Source organism: Acomys minous (assembly GCF_964271855.1).
Source record: "Acomys minous genome assembly, chromosome: 9".
NCBI classification, from domain to species: Eukaryota; Metazoa; Chordata; class Mammalia; order Rodentia; family Muridae; genus Acomys; species Acomys minous.
In genome coordinates this window covers 27192373-27210562 of record NC_140490.1, presented here as the reverse complement: position 1 = coordinate 27210562, position 18190 = coordinate 27192373, and positions in this window count along the sequence as shown.

Below are 18190 nucleotides of genomic sequence, written 5' to 3'. Positions count from 1 at the left end.
GATTCTCCCAGTGGGAACAAGAGAGTTGACTCCCCTATCAGCTGCCTCAAAGCAGAGCATCCTCCAAGCAAAGAAAAATGATTCATCTCATCAGGGTTTGGAGAAACAATAGGAGGAAGCCTCACTCTCCTCTACCGCATATTAGAAACAATGTCAAATCAAACTGGTAAAATTGTGATGAGTGGGATTGAGTGCAAGCCCATGAGAAGGGGGGAAATAAAGTCCCTGGTTAAAGATTAATATTCCAAGTTTGGGACAAAAGGATGCTCTTTTGTGGTTCTGTGCTTGCGCCTCTGAATGTAAACATTGTTCTGAGAGCCGTTTTTTCTCGCCCGGATCTTTAAAGGGTAATAAATTAGCCCGTGGATGGCCATACAAGCTGCTACTAAATGTGAATGAGATTGTGTCTGAAGAAAAGGCTGACTTTCAATCACACTCTATTGAAAGAATGGTGGGCTTTTCTAAAGAAGCATGTTGTGCCTATTAACCAACTTACAAAAGGGGCCATTGCCTTGATTTATCTTCTGTTGCTATAGCGATCCTGCAGCCCAGACTGGCAGGTGAAGCTCCCTTCTAACAACCTCGGAGGCTTCGCTAGTTATTTTCTAAAACTACAGCACAGGCTAGAAGACAGTGCAAACAAGCCATGTGTGCTAAGCAAACAAACACCCAGCGCTAGCATTTCTACACTTCTCTCTGAAGTTAAGACAGAGATATTTAAGAGCAAGTCAAGCATTTTTGACACACTCAAAAGCACAAACACAGAGCACTCTCTTCAGCCATAGGTTCTGGGTTGGTGCCAGAGGAGGCTGTTTGCTCAGGGGACTTTGCAGAACATGTCATACCCACCTTCAGGGCTGAGCTAGACCTGAGCAGCCTGAGGAAGGAGATCTCTGCATCCATCTGTGTGTCCCCGGGCCCCTTTCTTGGGCAAATAGATTAGGGTCATTGCGTGATTATGCTGGAGGGGTCAGAGACACAATTTTGCTCATATCTCAACTCTGTAATTTTCAGGAGGGAAAACAGTGATCCAGAAGAGACATTTGCCGAAGTGTGATGGAGCTGATTCACAGCAGAGCAGGGACTCTCTTTTGAGCAGCGACACCCCAGCCATCATCATTGCAGTGCTGTGAAAATGAGCCGTGAGAAACTTGGGGATCAGAGGAGGGGACAGGGTTGTGATGTCCGTGGTGGTGGAATAATTTCACATATAATATGCAAGGAAAGCATTAATACTGGGCCAAGGTGGGGGTGGGCAGGAGAAGAGGGGAGTAAGGGCCAGGAAACAGGGAACTGAGCAAGCAGACAACTGACCTCATGCTCTAATGCTGCAGAGAGCAATGTCCTAGAAAGAGGGAAGGCCACCAAGGGGGTGCATGGCCCCACCGGGTCACACCTGAACAGGAGGTTACTTTCCTCAATGATGAGGGCATGTGTCTTGTGGTATCACAGTGTGCTAGAATACTATGGCTCTCCAACAGTGCCCTGTAGTCTGGGGACTTCCTCAGTGCTAGAAGAGTTCCACCAGTGTGTTGTGTGACTGCTTCTTCTCAGGTCCCTCAGGACTATAGACTAGCTTTAGGATGTCTTTACATAGTCTCTCTCCTGTGCAAGCTTGTACTCATCTCATTTTTAAAATACAGCCACCATATTGGCTTAGACCGTATCCTCATGGCCTTCTTCATTACTTCTTCAACCCCCCATCTCAAGAGCAGTCGCATTCTTAGGTAAAAAGAAAGCCTAGAACTCACCCTTAAACCAGGGTTTTCTTTGAATAGCCCCACATTTTGTCAGCCTGAAGAATGAAGGAGCACTCTCTAGAAGGTTCTCCTATATGTAAAACCAAGAACAGGTGGGGGTTTTCTGTGGGCCACAGCATACGTGTGGAGTCATTCCTGGCTTCCAGTGAGGCCAAGGCCTTTTCTCCCCAGCTAAGAACTGTGGTGACATCCTTTCAGCCAGCAGGAATTCCTGATATTCCCATCCTCACAGGGCCTTGGAGTCTTTTGCAAAGAACAGTTTATTAGTGGCTAAAACATGAATCTTTTGGTTTATTTCCAAAATATTATTTATGGCTCAAGCCATGCCTCTGCAGTGCTTCCAAGAAGCAGAAAGGAATGTCCCAGAGAGAAAAACAATTCCCAGCTTCCTCCCACTCCTTTATTATGCTATAAACATTTGTTAATAGAGCAATTATCCTTTGAGTTGTAAAGCTAAATAAGTATGAGGAAGAAAGGGGTGAAGGAAAAGTGCAATTCTTCAAGCTTAATGAAGTCCAGTGAAATTACTTTGAGTAGATGTGGGATAGGAGGGCACAACCCTCTTTGGCTGAGGGTTAATAAATGAGAACATGCCAGGCTGCTAACCCAAAGCTCCTTGCAGCCTGGGTTTGTCCAACGACATAGACAAGTACACAGTAAACCTATTGGCTGGCAAACTTAGCCTGGGCTACAGAGTGAGTTCAAGGCCAGCCTGGGAGACTTAGACTCGTCTCAAAATAAAAAGTAAAAAAGAGGTCTACAGACATAATTTGAAGGTGTGCATCCTCTCAGATATGTCATGTTGTGACTGTAAGGAGGAGGCAAAGCAGATGCATGGAAACTGTCTGTTGGAGGGCCTGGCGTTAATGTAGCCTGCCTCCCTGAGCAGTTGACAAGTGTCTGCTACTGTTTTCAATTTGTTACACACACACTCATTTGGTCTTACAGTGTCTCCAAGTGAGGGGCTTTCATTGAGAAAATCTAGTCAGATACATTAAGAAACCTAACCTGGGCTCACAGCTGACAGAGGAGCAGAGCTGGTGGAAGAGTTGAACATTGGCTCTAAACCTATCTTTATGACAGACACAGGGCCCCTCTGCAGATCCATGCACCTACATGCACGGTGACATTGGGTTGTCCTGCTTCGGTGGTGGAAGAGGAGTGGACTTTCACCATTGGCTCCTGGGATGGTCATTCTAGGAGCTAAGCTCATCCAACACAGACAAAGCACCAGGGGTGGGAATCACTGGAGAGTTCTTGTCCTCCGCTTACTGAAATGGTCATTGGATGGGAAACTTGAGACAAAATGGGGGAGGCTAAGGAAACCTCAGAGCAGACATCGCAATCTTTGGGAGCACAAGAAGAAAAAAAAAGAGCACAACACAGCTGCGGGGGATGGATTCTCTTTGAAGATAGCCTTGCTTCTTCATCCTTTCTATTGCAGGGGCTCAGCAGAGGGTCAGGAACCATTTCCAGTAGAAGAAGCCCAGGAAATCATGGATCAAATGGATACATCTCATAGAGACTTGCCTGACTCCCACCCTGGGCTCAAGGGCTATGAGACCAGTGTGGCCGGGTCTTGACTTCAGTGGACAGCAAAAACACCGGACCATTTTGTGACAAAGACTTGGACCCAAGACAACAGTGCTTTAATTGCAGTGCTCTTGCTTTAGCTGTCAGCCCTCTGCAGTTCCCGCCCTGGCCTGCTGTGGTTAGTTCGGGAGAGGAGGAGAAATCTTTGTTTTCCTGTCTGAGCAGGAACCCAGCTCTAAAGCCTGCTGTCTTCCTTTCTTGTGCAGATAGATTTTTTTTAACACACACACACACACACACACACACACACACACACACACACACCATAAGCACACCTTCCATCCTGCATCATTCTTTCCAAAGAGAGGCTGCAGGATAAGCAAAATTCACCACTCAATGGTGCAGATTCTATAGCTTGCTCTGTAGTGCTTGTGACTTGAGTTGCTGCAAAAATTTTGTGTTAGATTTGATATGTGCTTTTAATATTGAACTTGTTACTTTTACCTATATCGACATATTAGACACTTCTGTTAAATGTGGATTTTGTTTTTAAAAATCTGCTAGTTTTTTTTTTTTTTTTTTTGGGAAAATGAGAACAATTTCTTCTCCCCACCCCCACTTTTTAATGCACGTAAATACGTTTTTATGATCCTGTGGTGCCTGCCTGAGCATTTAAGATCTACTTTTGTCGGGCTATGGTGAATATGTCTAATAAATGGAAAAGAAAAGAACCAGAAGATGGCTTCAAGAAGATGCAACCGGGTCTCAATCTATCTCTTTAAAAGACTGAGTAGTAGAAACTATGAAACGTGCAAGGCAGAGTATTTAAACAGCACATTTTCCACTTTACAAAGGCTTTTCATGCACTTTGTCATCTGACAAAGAAGATCCTTTGAATTATTTGAAATGCATACAAAAGACGTCGGAATTCGCCAATGACTCTGGGATCTGGGGAAGGCTGCTTAGGCGGAAGGAAGGCAAACAGAGGGTGTCCTTCCCACGTAGCTATGAGGCCTGCTCTTCCTGCTGCCTTCCTCATGACCTCAGCTCTGGCAGTTTAGCTCCTTTTTCTCCTAAGTGAGAACAGAGGAAGAGATGTGACATGGGAGACACAAAGCTATCAGGGATGGAACTCTGGATAGGGACAGGGGGTAAATGTGTTTCTTCTGGAGGGAGGAATGACCATGACCACACATGATTAGCACCACGGGTTAGCCTTGGGTAAGATGACATGCTTTCCAATCATCCCCTCACCTACAAAGGATACCTGTATCTCCAGACTGATTTGAAGTAGTGTACACGGTCACAAAACCCAATGGCAGCTCGAATTCACACAGTGAGAAGCAAATTGCCTCTCCAGTTGCATTTAATTACACTCAGGAGGAAACTCTCTGTGATGCATCTGAGCCCTTCTCTGATTTTTCCTAACAGAGTGAAACCGTCATGACTAATGGGTTTATTCTTGTAAAATAAATGCATTAAAGTAAAAATACAGCCCTAAGAAAAGTGTTGGAGTACAGGGCCACTCACTGCTATGGAGTTGATCTCTCTGAGTTTCAATCTACTCCTGTGAAATTGCAGATAGGAACCTACCTAAGCTGGTGAGGATATTAGACTTTTGTCAGCTCGTAGGTGCCATTATAACATTCAAACCTGTGTGGTAGGCACACACAGATATTAAATTATTATGGGGAGGAGTGGAAGCAGCAATCATAAAGATATTCAGAAAGGCCTGCATGGTAAAATACAGTGGCAGAAGTCTGGGCTGAGGCTACAGAAGCAACTGAGATTTCTTTCTTTTTCTTAAAAAAAAAAAAAAAATATATATATATATATATATATATATATATTAGTTTTATTTCTTTACATTTCATTTATTTAAAATAATTTATTCAGGTTACATCTTGATTATTATCTCCTCACTTGTATCTTCCCATCTCCCCCTCTTTCCCTATTCCCCTCCCCTAGACCTCTGACAGAGGGGACCTCCTCCCCTACCATATGATCACAGCCTATCAGATCTCCGGATACCCTGCTTCCGCTTCCTCTGAGTGCCACCAGGCCTCCTCTCCAAGGGGAAGTGGTCATATTGGAGGCACCAGAGAGCAAGAGTCAACCTGGCACCGCCTTATCAGAAGAAAGAGGCTGGAGGAAAGAAATGTCAGAGGGCCAGGAGAACAGTGCTACAGGGAGGCAGTAAAAAGGCAAACAAGAGAATCAATTAATAATCAATTAGTCATCCTCTCAGTAACTAAGGAACCTGAAGCAGGAGAACCACAAGGTCAATGCTTGTCTAGGCTACAGAGTTAGGTCAAGGCTAGCCTGGGCAACACTGTTTCTTTGAAAAATTACAAGTGAGTTATAAAACTCAGGGGAGCATGCTGGCCTAACATGTCTTGGATCCTGGATTTTATCCCAAGAGAGAGAGAGAGAGAGAGAGAGAGAGAGAGAGAGAGAGAGAGAGAGAGAGAGAGAGAGATTGTACTGGAGGAAAGAGTGACTATACATAACAATAATATTTTGTTTATTTCTAGAAAGTTAGAAGAAAGGACTTTCAAAAGCTTATACCACAATGAGCCAGTAGAAATTTGAGGAGATTGATATGTTTAACCTGAACATTATATGTGTAAACATTAAAATACTATAGAAAATGCCACAAATATGAACACATTTTATATGTTAATGTACAATTCAAAAAAAATAAATGTAATAAAAAGAAGAAAGGAAAAAGAGAAGGACCAAGAGTTATGGTTAGCTTGTCAATGACACAGACTAAGATAGGGGGATGAAAAAGAGAACCATAGAGATGTGGAAAATGCGGCTCTTAAAATGCTACTGTCTCTCCAGCTTTCAGCCACTTAGTGTGAGCCCTCCCCTTCTTACCAAGGTGACGAAGGCAGCCCCCACCACCTGATCCTCTACACTGCAGTCAAAGTGTGTCATTCTCAACTACTCCCCTTGAGTGACGCCATACTGTCACAGGTCCTACTACCTCTCACATCTGTCCCTACTTACACTCTTGCTCACATCTCTTGTTAATTTAAGCAAACAACAGGTCTTCCCTACAGAGGTCTTGGACTTGGGCCTCTTTCTGGTCTTCTCCCTCCCCTCAACCCCAACCCCCGTCCACCCCTTCCCTGCTACACTCCGCCACCCTAGCCTTGCCAGTTCCTACCATTTCCTCAGCAGAGTTTTCTAGAGCCTATCCCCAGCACAGGTCAAGCTCTCATACCCAGTCATCACTTTACTTCAGAAGCCTCTCCTCAAGCTGACTGCTCACTCTTGGCTGTGAACACAGAGATGACCATGCTGTCAGTCATCCACAAGGGCTGCTGGGATGCAGTGCTAAAAGAAGGATGATGTGGATGAAATCAGGGTGAGTGAACTCTGAGTGCCTGTCTCACACAGCTGCTCTGGGACCACTAGTGTATAACATCTACTAGTCAAATATGAATCCAAATTTGACCTATATTCCTGGATGCTCCTGGATGTGCCCATGAGTGGTTCTACGTAGCCTCCTAAGGACTACCTCACCTTTTTGAATACATGGACTTAGAGGGGCCTGAGAACTCATGTTTTAGATTACTGCCTAGCTAAGTTAGCCATTCATGTTGCAAAAGAAAATCGCTGAAAGTGTAGTGTCCTAAAACACCATCTATTCTTAGGTTTCCTGTAAACCAGGTGCTGACCCTGCTGTGTTCCTCAGACCTATTGAGGAGGTTTACTCTGAAGGCCAGGTGTTTGGAAACACTGGGGTTCTTATGTTAGATGCAGGTGCTTAGTTCCTCGATGGGTATGGCTTAAAGTCACAATCAGTTGTCATGTGGGCTTCTCCAGTATGGAGAATGGAGTTGACTCATCAAAGCACCTGTGATGAGAAGGGTGCTGAGGAGGAAGACCACAGTCTGTTGGGATGTAATCTTGCATGGGTATCTGTTGGCTTCTCTTATCTCTACCAGTGAGCTGCAAGAGCGACAGGTTGGGAGAAGGCTACCCAATCTGGTGACGACCAGGATGGAAAGGTCACTGAGAGCCAGCCCTACCTCACTTTCCCCACCACAACATATGTGCCATGTCTCCAGTCATGTTGAGTCCTGTGTCCTATTCATGAAACAGCTTGGACATATCTGTACCAGTCCTGATGGTAAGATAACCCAGCCAAAGACCACAGATACATACCAGGTACTCTTACTGAACTGAACAGTGACTCATAACTGAAATTTTTTGTTTCTTCATAATGTGTATCAGGAGGAGAGTAGGCTTGACTCAGGAATTAAATGGATTCCATCCATTACTACTAGCTATATAGTCACAGACTACAGTGAGCTCCTCGAAAATGTCAGACAGTACGTGTTAATCTCAGCAATTGTGTTTCTCCTGTCAGGCTGACATGGCACCTGTATTGACACACAGAAACAAAAAATAAAAGAATCTACATTTGGAGTTAGATGCAAAATACTGAAGGAAGTCAATGCATGCTCTCTAACCTTTATAGATCAGGTACCATGGCCTGTGCTGAGTTGGTGGGCAAGCCTCTGACTGGTTTCCTCAAGTGCAGGTGTGTGGGCAAGCCTCTGACTGGTTTCCTCAAGTGCAGGTGTGCTTTCCTGTCTGGAACTCACAAAAAGCTGAGGCTACTGCCCTGATCCTCCCAGAAGCAAAGCTTCTCCGAAGACTTGTTGTCTGTGTTGGGCATTTTTTTAAAATTCCCATAGTGCTACTCAATTGACAGACTCAGGGATGGATGATGGATGATGGATGATGGATGATGGATGATGGATGATGGATGATGGATGATGGATGATACAGCATGAAGCAAGCAGGAAGTATGGCTAGATGATTTACGTAGGAAGCCTAAAGTGTCATCAGGAACTCTGAGTGGCAGGTTGGTCCTTTGAAAAATGGAGTGACAGCATCCTTTTGGGCAGATGGACTTGCCCAATCTCAACCTCGACCTCACATACCTTAGAGAAGTTGAACAGGCAAATACTGCTTCTGCTACATTGTCCTCCCTGGTTGAGAAGGTGGGAACTCACTAGAAGTCTTCTTGTAGTCTCCAAGGCTGGGGAAGAATTTCCCACAGGCCTGTGTAGATGCACTGTGAAGCTGTTTCTGTGAGGTACCAGCAAGTATTTCTCTACTATGGAGGTGTCTTCCAACCCTACGCCTAGGGCCATGCTGTCTTCTGCTCACTTGAATTTTCTCAGCAGTAACTTCACAAAGCGGATACTTGCCAAGAGCCGTCTGTGTTCTGGGCATTGGTTTAGGCCTTTGGGATTCATGAGGGAACAAAGCCAGATCCAAAACCAAAGCTCTCATCTTACAGTGTGAGGGAATAAACAAGACCCAAATTGAGTAAATATTCTATATTTTTAAACTCAAAGTGCTAAGAGAAAGGGAAAAACAAAAACAGTACAGGGACAATTTAAAGGGCTAGAAGTGACTAACGTCCAGCTCAGCACGGATGCAGCACAGAGCATGCTCAGCCCTCCAGATGCCCTGTGTGTGATCCTGAGAACCACATCCAACCAGACAAATTGGAGAATGAGAGTCCTAGTTAGAAATGAGGAGGAGGGCAGAAAGGTCTGAAGGAAGAGATGGTTGGTTATGTAGCTCTTAAGGGAAAATCACTGCAATTACTACAGACAGAACAGTCCTGAGAAGTTCCCCATGGTGAGGCCGAGGAAGGCAAACAAGCAGGGGGATGAAAAAGGTCTTGCAAGTCATGAGAGGCCACACCTGGTGCCAAATTCTCTGCATTTAGTCTGTTTCTAGTTTAAACAACTAACTAGAATGCTCTCTCCTCACTTCCTAAACTGGGTCCCATGCAAACATTTACCCCAAGCCTTGCAGAGCTGCACTGGAATTCTTCTAACCACCCAGGGGCCTTTCAGAACAGGCACTTAACATATGATTATCAACAGCAATTGAACACAGCCATTTCAAGACTACTGTCTCTTACAAACAGGAGATGAATCTGTGGGAGGATGTGGCCTTCAGTATGGTTGAAAGTGTGGGGGATAAAGATCTTCCTTGTTGAAGTAATACATTTACTATTCTAATGAAGTAATTATAAAAGTAAGTAATTATTGAAATAACTGCATCAACTCCCAGCCATTAAAATCCCCCTAAACAGATCTGGCACCAAGGCTTGGCTATTAGAAACCTTGGCAACCACCCAACGCCTACAATAGCTTCTAATTAATTGATCTCACCTCTAATCTGCTATTGTTAGCTCAGCACTGATCATTTGTTTGGCCCGTGGATCCTGTTGCCCCTTCCTTTTGATTGTATTTGTTACTGTACCCTCTCTATCTCTTTCAATTAAGCACAGGTTAAGTGGTTCACCCGCAAGAGAATAGGAGATGATGGCACCAATCAGAGTAATCTCTTTAATTTGCTAAATGGATTACAGGGAAACCCCAGCCAAAGTGAAGTCATAGCTAGTGGCCTTCACTTGAACTACACACAAGGACTGTCTGATTATTAACCCACCATAAGCCAAACTTCACTGTGGAAGGAGTGCCCACAAGGTGAGCCAGGATCCACAGGACTTCCCTCGGGAGATGGTTCTCTGGGCCTAAATGTCCCCGCTGGCTCCATCCTCAGATTTCTCACTTGCCTTAAGTTTCCAGTGTTGTGGCCATCCTCACATACCTCCCCAGTGGGCGCCAGCACTCTCTGGTCAACAGGGTGGATTTATAGTCTCTTTAAGGACATGCTTGAGCTGGAATTCATTTTTCTCATTTGTACTATAAATGCAAACGCAGTTTCATGGGCACAATGGGCTGGCTTTTGCTGACTCTGAGGAAAAATGTATATTTAACAGTAAACAAGTTTGTCTCTAGCTGGTGAATGATCTTCCATCCCTTTGTGACCTTGCTACTTGCTACTCCCTCTCTTACACACACACACACACACACACACACACAAAATTACACACACACACATTCACACTCACATACATTCATACACACATTCACATAAACACACACTCACACACATATTCTCTCTCTCTCTCTCTCTTGCTCCCTCTCTCTCTCTCTCTCTCTGACACACACACACACACACACACACACACACACACACACACACACACTGAGTCTTAGAGTGAGGTAGAATGCAGGAACACCCCAACCGCCAGCATCATGACATGCCCCTTGATGATCAGACGAGCAAGCAGAAAATATAAAATGGCCTATTTGCTAGGAGACTAAGAACAAGAAGTAACTGCCACGAATGGATTAAAAACTTAAAACTTAAAAACTGTAAAAACTTAAAAACTGTAAAAACCAAACAGAGTAAACCTGGAACCCAACTGGAAGAGCTCTTATGACCTGATTGGCTTTGGGGGCATTTGAGTCTCCTAGCTTTGGGGTACCTGCTTTTTCTCAGTCTCTGCTAAACGAAGAGACTGTTCTTCATGCCGCTGGGTTCAGGAAGGAAATGCAAACTATGGCAGCCTAGATTTTGAGAGTATGGCAGAAGCAAGGAATTCAGTCCTACCTTCCCCTGGAGCTGCTTCCTTGAGCAGGTCACAGCCACTCATTAGGAATTTCCTAACTGGACGAGGAGGAAAAGAACATGTTGCTTCCTGAAGATGGGGGGGGGGAGGGGGGGAGTTGTTCATCTGGCCTGGGCTGCTGCCATTAGATCACCTCCCTAATCCCCACCCCCACCCCGTCCCTGGCCCTTGTTTCCCAACTATCCACTTCTTCCTCAGACTTAGCAAAATACACCGGCTATCCTGTCTTTTTCTTCTCACATCATTATGAAGAGACCCGTGTCCATAAATCTCATCCTAAATGCCTGGCATGTGTTTATTTTATTAATAACATTTGTTACAGAGCCCTTATCTCTAGACCTCCTGAGAGTGGGGAAAGAGAGCTCCCTTGGATCAGTCTCACAACCCTCTCACACTGTCTTATCCTTCTCAGCCTCATCATCCACACCAAAGTGACCTAACACACTTGCTCTCAACGTGCTTTTGTATAAGCCAGTGGCTCCTCTAGCGCTTCTCTCAATAAACACCACCAAACCAAACAACCCAATTGAGAAATGGGGCTCAGAACTAAACAGAGAATTCTCAACAGAGGACTATCAAATGGCTGAGAAACACTTAAAGAAATGCTCATCCTCGTTAGTCATCAGAGAAATGCAAATTAAAACAACACTGAGATTCCATCTTACACCCATCAGAATGGCTAAGATCAAAAACTCAAGTGATAACACATGTTGGCAAGGATGTGGAGAGAGAGGAACACTCCTTCATTGCTGGTGGGAATGCAAACTAGTACAACCACTTTGGAAAGCTATCTGGTGCTTTCTCAGAAAAATGGGAATAGGGCTTCGTCAAGACCCAGCTATCCCACTCCTTGGAATATACCCAGAAAATGCCCTACCACACAGCAGGGACATATGCTCAACCACGTTCATAGCTGCTTTATTCATAATAGCCAGAACATGGAAAGAGCCTAAGTGTCCCTCAGTAGAAGAATGGATAAAGAAACTGTGATACATTTACACTATGGAATACTACTCAGTTATTAAAAACAAGGAATTCCCGAAATTTGTGGACAAATAGATTGAACTAGAAGTTATCTTAATGAGTGAGTTCGCTCAGAAGCAAAAAGAGACAAATGGTATATACTCACATATATCGAGACACTAGTCCAAGGGATACATCCCATGAAAAACTTTACTTACCAGGAAAGTGGGTCAGAGGTGAGGACATACTATTGAGACTTTAGGTGAGAGTAGCATGGAAGAATGGGGAACTAGAAGGATCCAGAGGGTCCTGGAAACCTACAAGAAGAACTTTATGACAGGCAGATCTGGGTCCTGGGGTCCTCTTCAAACTAAGGCACCAGCCAAGGAAAATATAGGCAGTAAACTTCAAACCCCTACTCAGACCTAGCCAATGAACAGGATATTCTCCACCATTGAGTGGAGAATGAGATCTGATTCTCACATGAACTCTGGTGCCCCTTTTCTGACCACGTCTCCTGGATGGGGAGGCCTGGTGGCACTCAGAGGATGGAGAGCAAGTTACCAAGAAGAGACTCGATACTCTAAGAGCATATATGCGGGAGGAAGTCCCCCTCAGTCACAGACATAGGGGAGGGGAGAAGGGGGGAAGCAGGAGGGAGGGAGGAATAGGAGGATACAAGGGAAGGGCTAACAATTGAGATGTAATATGAATAAATTAATTTAAACAAAAGGAATACACAACCCAGGCAATACAGACATTTTGATCAACTATTCTCAAAGCTGATATATTTATTTGAGAGATTTTATTTGCTTGTTAATAAAGCTGGGGGGGGGGAAGAAGGAAAATGGAAGGTGAGTGAAAATGAAATTTCCTTATGTTTTAGTCTTGTCCTGTTCTACAGATCCCAGTCTATCTGTTTTTTAGAATTTTATGATGTGACTAGACCCTAAGGCTTTTATGCCAGTCATCTCATAAAACCCCAGATGGGAAACATCGTTGCCTAAGCTGTAGTTTCCAGAGGGGGAAATGGAGCCTTGGACAGGATATATGATGCAGGGATGCCTGACTTCATACAGCATCTAATGTATGCCGTTAATGTTGCTATCCTTCCTAGGAAAAAAGGTTCATTCGGTTGTATCATCATTTATTGCAGATTCAGCCACAAACAAGATGGGCTTCATTGGTGCCCACACAGGGCATCTAGGAAACAGAATGGATCTTGAACATGTCTCACTCCTAAGTGTGGCCTATGGTGGAAGGAGCCAAGCAAAGGGATTCTTCCACATAGTGTTAGCTTCTAGATGGCTTGGGTAGTGAGTTAAGTACTAAAAACAAGTAAGTACTAAACGGAAAAAAAATAGAGTTGAATAAGCTAAGGCCAAGTTCTCAGAGATGGAATTGGAAGAGCTTGTGAGCACACAGTGGTGTTTCCCGGGACCGAGAAGAGTCACAGTGGAGACTCACAGACACAGGGCCGAGAGAGCACCGAGAAATGCTACTCAAAAACCTCACTACATCAAGCGTCCCTACAAAGTGTGACCACCTCAGAGTCCTGATGTACAAAAGGAGTGGATGATCAGCTCCTAGTTCTCCTCTTTTGCTCTGCAGTGGTTCCCAGGGGACTTCCTCTCTCCGCTGTTGGACTCAGGCAGGGGACATGATTGATTAAGGGCACACTAACCATAAATTAACCACAGACATAGTTAAAGTAAGAACCCCTGGCCTGAGGTATTTTGTGAATTTTCTTTTATCTCTCATACTTCTAATATCATAAGAACATGACAAGAGACACCTGTAGCACCTGTAGCATGCAGGGCAAAGCCAAGGTCAGCCACAGACCTAGGCTAAGCCCCGGTGTTCCCACTGTGCTCTGCACAATCCCCAGAGCCCAGCCACCAAAACCAAGTGAGCAAGCAAGCAAGTAAGCAAGCAAGCATGCATGCAGGAAAGCAAGCAAGCAAGCGAGCAAGCAAGCAAGCGAGCTAGCAAGCAAGCAACCAACCAACCAAGCAAAAACCAAAAGTCTGTTGCTGCAAATCACACGATGTAGTTTCTGCCACAGCAGTGTTAGAGCTTATGGATACAGAATATTCCTTAGGTACCCATCCTTCTCTGGATCTCTGGGTGGGACAGACCTTTCTGACTCCCTTCTAAATGAGCAGCTCCCCCACAGTGGGTCATGTTTGTTTTATCATCGCTTATTGTGAAGATAGCTACCAGCCACATGTCTGTATTCTGGGTCTACTCCACTTGGAACAGCAGGGCTGGGTGAGAGAAAACGTCTCAGTCTGGAATGGGCCAGAGTCCTGGTTGCAAGTGAATGATTCAGGGAGATCAACACACACAGATGCCCTGAACACTGAAATCTGGCTCAGATCTAATTGACCTGGGGCAAAGCCTGACATTTGAGCTTAAAAAAACCTATTCTTCAGGTAGTTCTACTGCTGACAGCCAGCGGGTAACAGTGCGGGGAGAAAGGTTGGCGACAGCTTCCTTTATACAGGGGCTCACAGTCTGTGTCTAATAAAGAAAGTTGGGATCAGCGTGGTGTAAAAAGGGCTAGAAATGTGTCCCGTCTCATGCCTGAAGCTGTCACTCTCACTAGACGCTCAGCTCTGGGCAGTTCCAGTGCAGATAGAGACTTAGCCTAAAATATGCACTGATTTTCAAGATTTTATAAGAAAACGACAGTGGATTTTTCATTGGTTACTATGATATTGGAAAATTCTGACTTGGCCTTCCACATCTCTGCAAAGTCAATAAGACACAGGTAGAAAATATTGGAAGAATCCATTGTGTAACTGAGTGTGTACTTGTCTTCTTGTCACTGTCACCTAAACTATATAGTACCACTGTTTGAAAGCACATAGGTTGTACTGGGCAGTATGCATAGCCTGCCAGTGTGATAAAGCATGTGGGAACCAGCATGGGTTTATGGGAACCCTAGCTGCTTAATATAAAAGACAGGATTGTCCACAGATTTTGGTCTTTTGGGAAACCCTTAGAACCCATCCTGTGTAGGAAGTGAAGAATGACCATCTACTGTGGAATTATTTCATGTTTCAATTTTCCCTCTATCCTGGTGCTAATAAATTTCACATTTCATCTGTGCCTGTATAGGTCTCTGGGCTTATGTTTCTAGAACATCTGTGCTCCTGGATATATGTTTCTAGGTATTCATTTACTGGGCACATCTGGACTAGAGGGTTCCTAAGACCAAAGAAACTGTGCAAACCAAGTCCAAGGTGAGAGGCATCCCAGAGTGGGTAACCGTTCCATGCAGTCCAGTGGCTGTGCTATGGTGGTGACTGCTCCATGCAGTCCAGTGGCTGTGCTATGGTTGTGACTGTTCCATTCAGTCCAGTGGCTGTGCTGTGGTGGTGACTGCTCCATGCAGCTCAGTGGCTGTGCTATGGTGGTGACTGCTCCATGCAGTCCAGTGGCTGTGCTATGGTGGTGACTGCTCCATGCAGTTCAGTGGCTGTGCTATGGTGGTGACTGCTCCATGCAGCTCAGTGGCTGTGCTATGGTGGTGACTGCTCCATGCAGTCCAGTGGCTGTGCTATGGTGGTGACTGCTCCATGCAGCTCAGTGGCTGTGCTGTGGTGGTGACTGCTCCATGCAGCTCAGTGGCTGTGCTATGGTGGTGACTGCTCCATGCAGTTCAGTGGCTGTGCTATGGTGGTGACTACTCCATGCAGTCCAGTGGCTGTGCTGTGGTGGTGACTGCTCCATGCAGTCCAGTGGCTGTGCTATGATGGAAGGCCAGTGGGATTCACATAAATGAGCTACTGAGACCTTGGCACCATGCTCAGAGGTTGAAGCTGCCTCCCTGAGGCCCCTAAAAGGGTCTTCGAAGCAACAGGCTTGGGTGCTTGATGATGGGTTAAAAGCAGAGAGTGGCAGACACGGAGGAAGTGAAATATTTGTAACATTGGAGTCAAGTGCGGGCAGCAAGCGCTTTTCTATTCTAAGGCCCTTACAGGGTGATTCATGGGCCATTTGAAGCCATAAGCAGTTTCAGTGATGAAATTCTTTTCTCTGCCAGTGAGCACACATGGTCCTCTGCCTGCTGTCACAAACACCGTCACCTTGAAAGGCACTATCTCATCACTGTCTCTGGTGGGCTAAGCAAGTGGGCTTCCCTTCTAACAGTATGGTGAGGCATGGGCCAATTAGGAGACATGGCAGAGGGGGCTCTAACAGTGCCAGCCTGCTCTAGCAAAACAAACAAACAAACAACAAAAAAAGAAGAAGACACTCAAGTCATTATCAGATTGGAGTGATGAACATCACTGTCACCATAGTGGCCACAATGAGTTTTCACAGATCACTTTCAGAATCCACTGAAGTAACTGCACAAGGGGGGAAAAACAAGTAGAGAAGTTTGAAGAAGAAAAAAAAAGAGGGGGTCACTATGTTTAGTAGCTGAGGCCATGTGTAACCTTCTCAGAGACATTCCAAGCAGTGGTGGAGGCTCCAGTCAGTGTGGACGCACAGACTTCATAAGTAAGCTGGAGTCTGTGTATGAAAACCGATGGGTCGCCAATCACGCAGGGGTGCAGTTCGGGCTGCTTCAGGACCATTTGAGGAGTACAAGATGCAAAAGAACAAGTTATAAAGTCAGGAGAAAAACGGTCTTCTCCCACTATCCGGGGAGGAAGAGTTCTATTTTCTCAGATCATGAACTACCTGGAATTTCAGACTGGAAGAAACTGAGGGCCACAGCCAGCTTTCTCACTGGGTGAGCAATGAGAAGCAGGTCAGACAGGGACTTATTCACAGACACATAGCTTGTCAGTAAGATGTTGACTCAAGCCAGCACTGTCTGCCTCCCTCTGCAGTACTCAGGTCCCTCACTGGCTACCTGTGGCTGACCTTAGGGCTCTGAAACTGGGGAAAAACAGGCACCAAGCACAGGGCCCAGGAGGTTGGCTTGTAGCCTCCCTGGAGCTCAGGTTAAGGTGAGAAAGCCCTAAAGATCTTGGCTACATACAAAGCCATGGTTTAGCCATCCAAATAAATATTTCCTCTCTTCAGGTGCTTCTGCCTGGTGTTTGTCTCAATGATTGACAGTCCACACAAATGTAGTTGAGAATTATTGCCTCAGGGAGTAGAACCAGGGAATCCCCCCCCACCTGAGCACCACAGTGTCCAGGCTCTCTCATAGGCTGCTGCTATAATGAACACAGAGCTCAAACTAAAGTGCAGGCATCAGTGAGGTTCACAGCTCTCTACTGATGCTCCTAGGAGGAGAATATGGACCATCCTAGCCCCTTTCAATAGGTGGCAGCTTTGTTGCTGTAGACTGGGTTCCCTCTCATCACTGCCACATGAGCACCATGGTACACAGCCCAAGATGAGTAAGTTTTGAAAGGTCTATAATAATATCAGGTATACAATTCCTTGCTACTGATGGAAGCTTTCACACACACATACCTTTTATTATAGTTTCTACAAGTTACACAGGGCTACTTAGTGTTATAATGTAGGTAAGCCCAGCCAAGAAGCAAACAAACCAATTTTTACATTTGATTTCATTGTAATCGTAGCAGTATGTAGTCACTACTGTATTAGATTCTGCAAGAAAGATCTCACAAGATAAGAATATATAGATACATAGATTTTGCAGATAGAAAAGAGAACCATTTACATTTTACTTGTTATTTATGTCTTCAGTGTTTTCAGAAGGATGGAAGAACAAACAAGTAATCAAAACCACACACACAAAGCAAAACCAAGAAACAAAACAATGCCAGCAGCCATAGAAAGCCAGACATGAGAACACTAATTTTCTAAGTACTGTTGTGGGTTTCGTTATCTCCTACAAACAAGATTGAGGAGGTGAACAAGAAAGTCGTTCCACGGAGGGCTAAAGGTCCGCTCTGAGAACAAGGCTCCGTATAGCACCAGTTGGCTTGCTCCCTGACAGATACTGAGGTTAGGCTTCAAGATCCGTGAATTGGTCGCAGGCTCCCACAGCTACCTTCCCATGGAAATGCTTCCAAAAGGAAGAATGCCAGGGTCAACTCTTTCTCCTAGAATCACTTACAGCACACATTCTCCTCTGCTCACTTCCTCCGGGGTAAGGAGCAGTTACTCTGTGGCAGCCCTGCATTCGAGAGAAAAGTCTTAGGACGTTGGTAAGCTTACTCCACAGGGTGTTCTTTCCAGTAGTTAGTTATTTTTGGTTCATGCTTTATTTCCCATATTGAAGGAAAATCACCTTTTGCTCAGGGAAATGTAAATATGTTGCCAATTGTATCCTACTTTTTTATCTCTTTCTTAACCACTCCAAAGTGTGCTTGCTCTACGCTAATAGAAATCGAGAAAACAACAGTTCAAGGGTGCAGTCCATCCCTGGTGAAAGCACTCCCCGGACCCACCTCATTCTTGTTTGTACAAG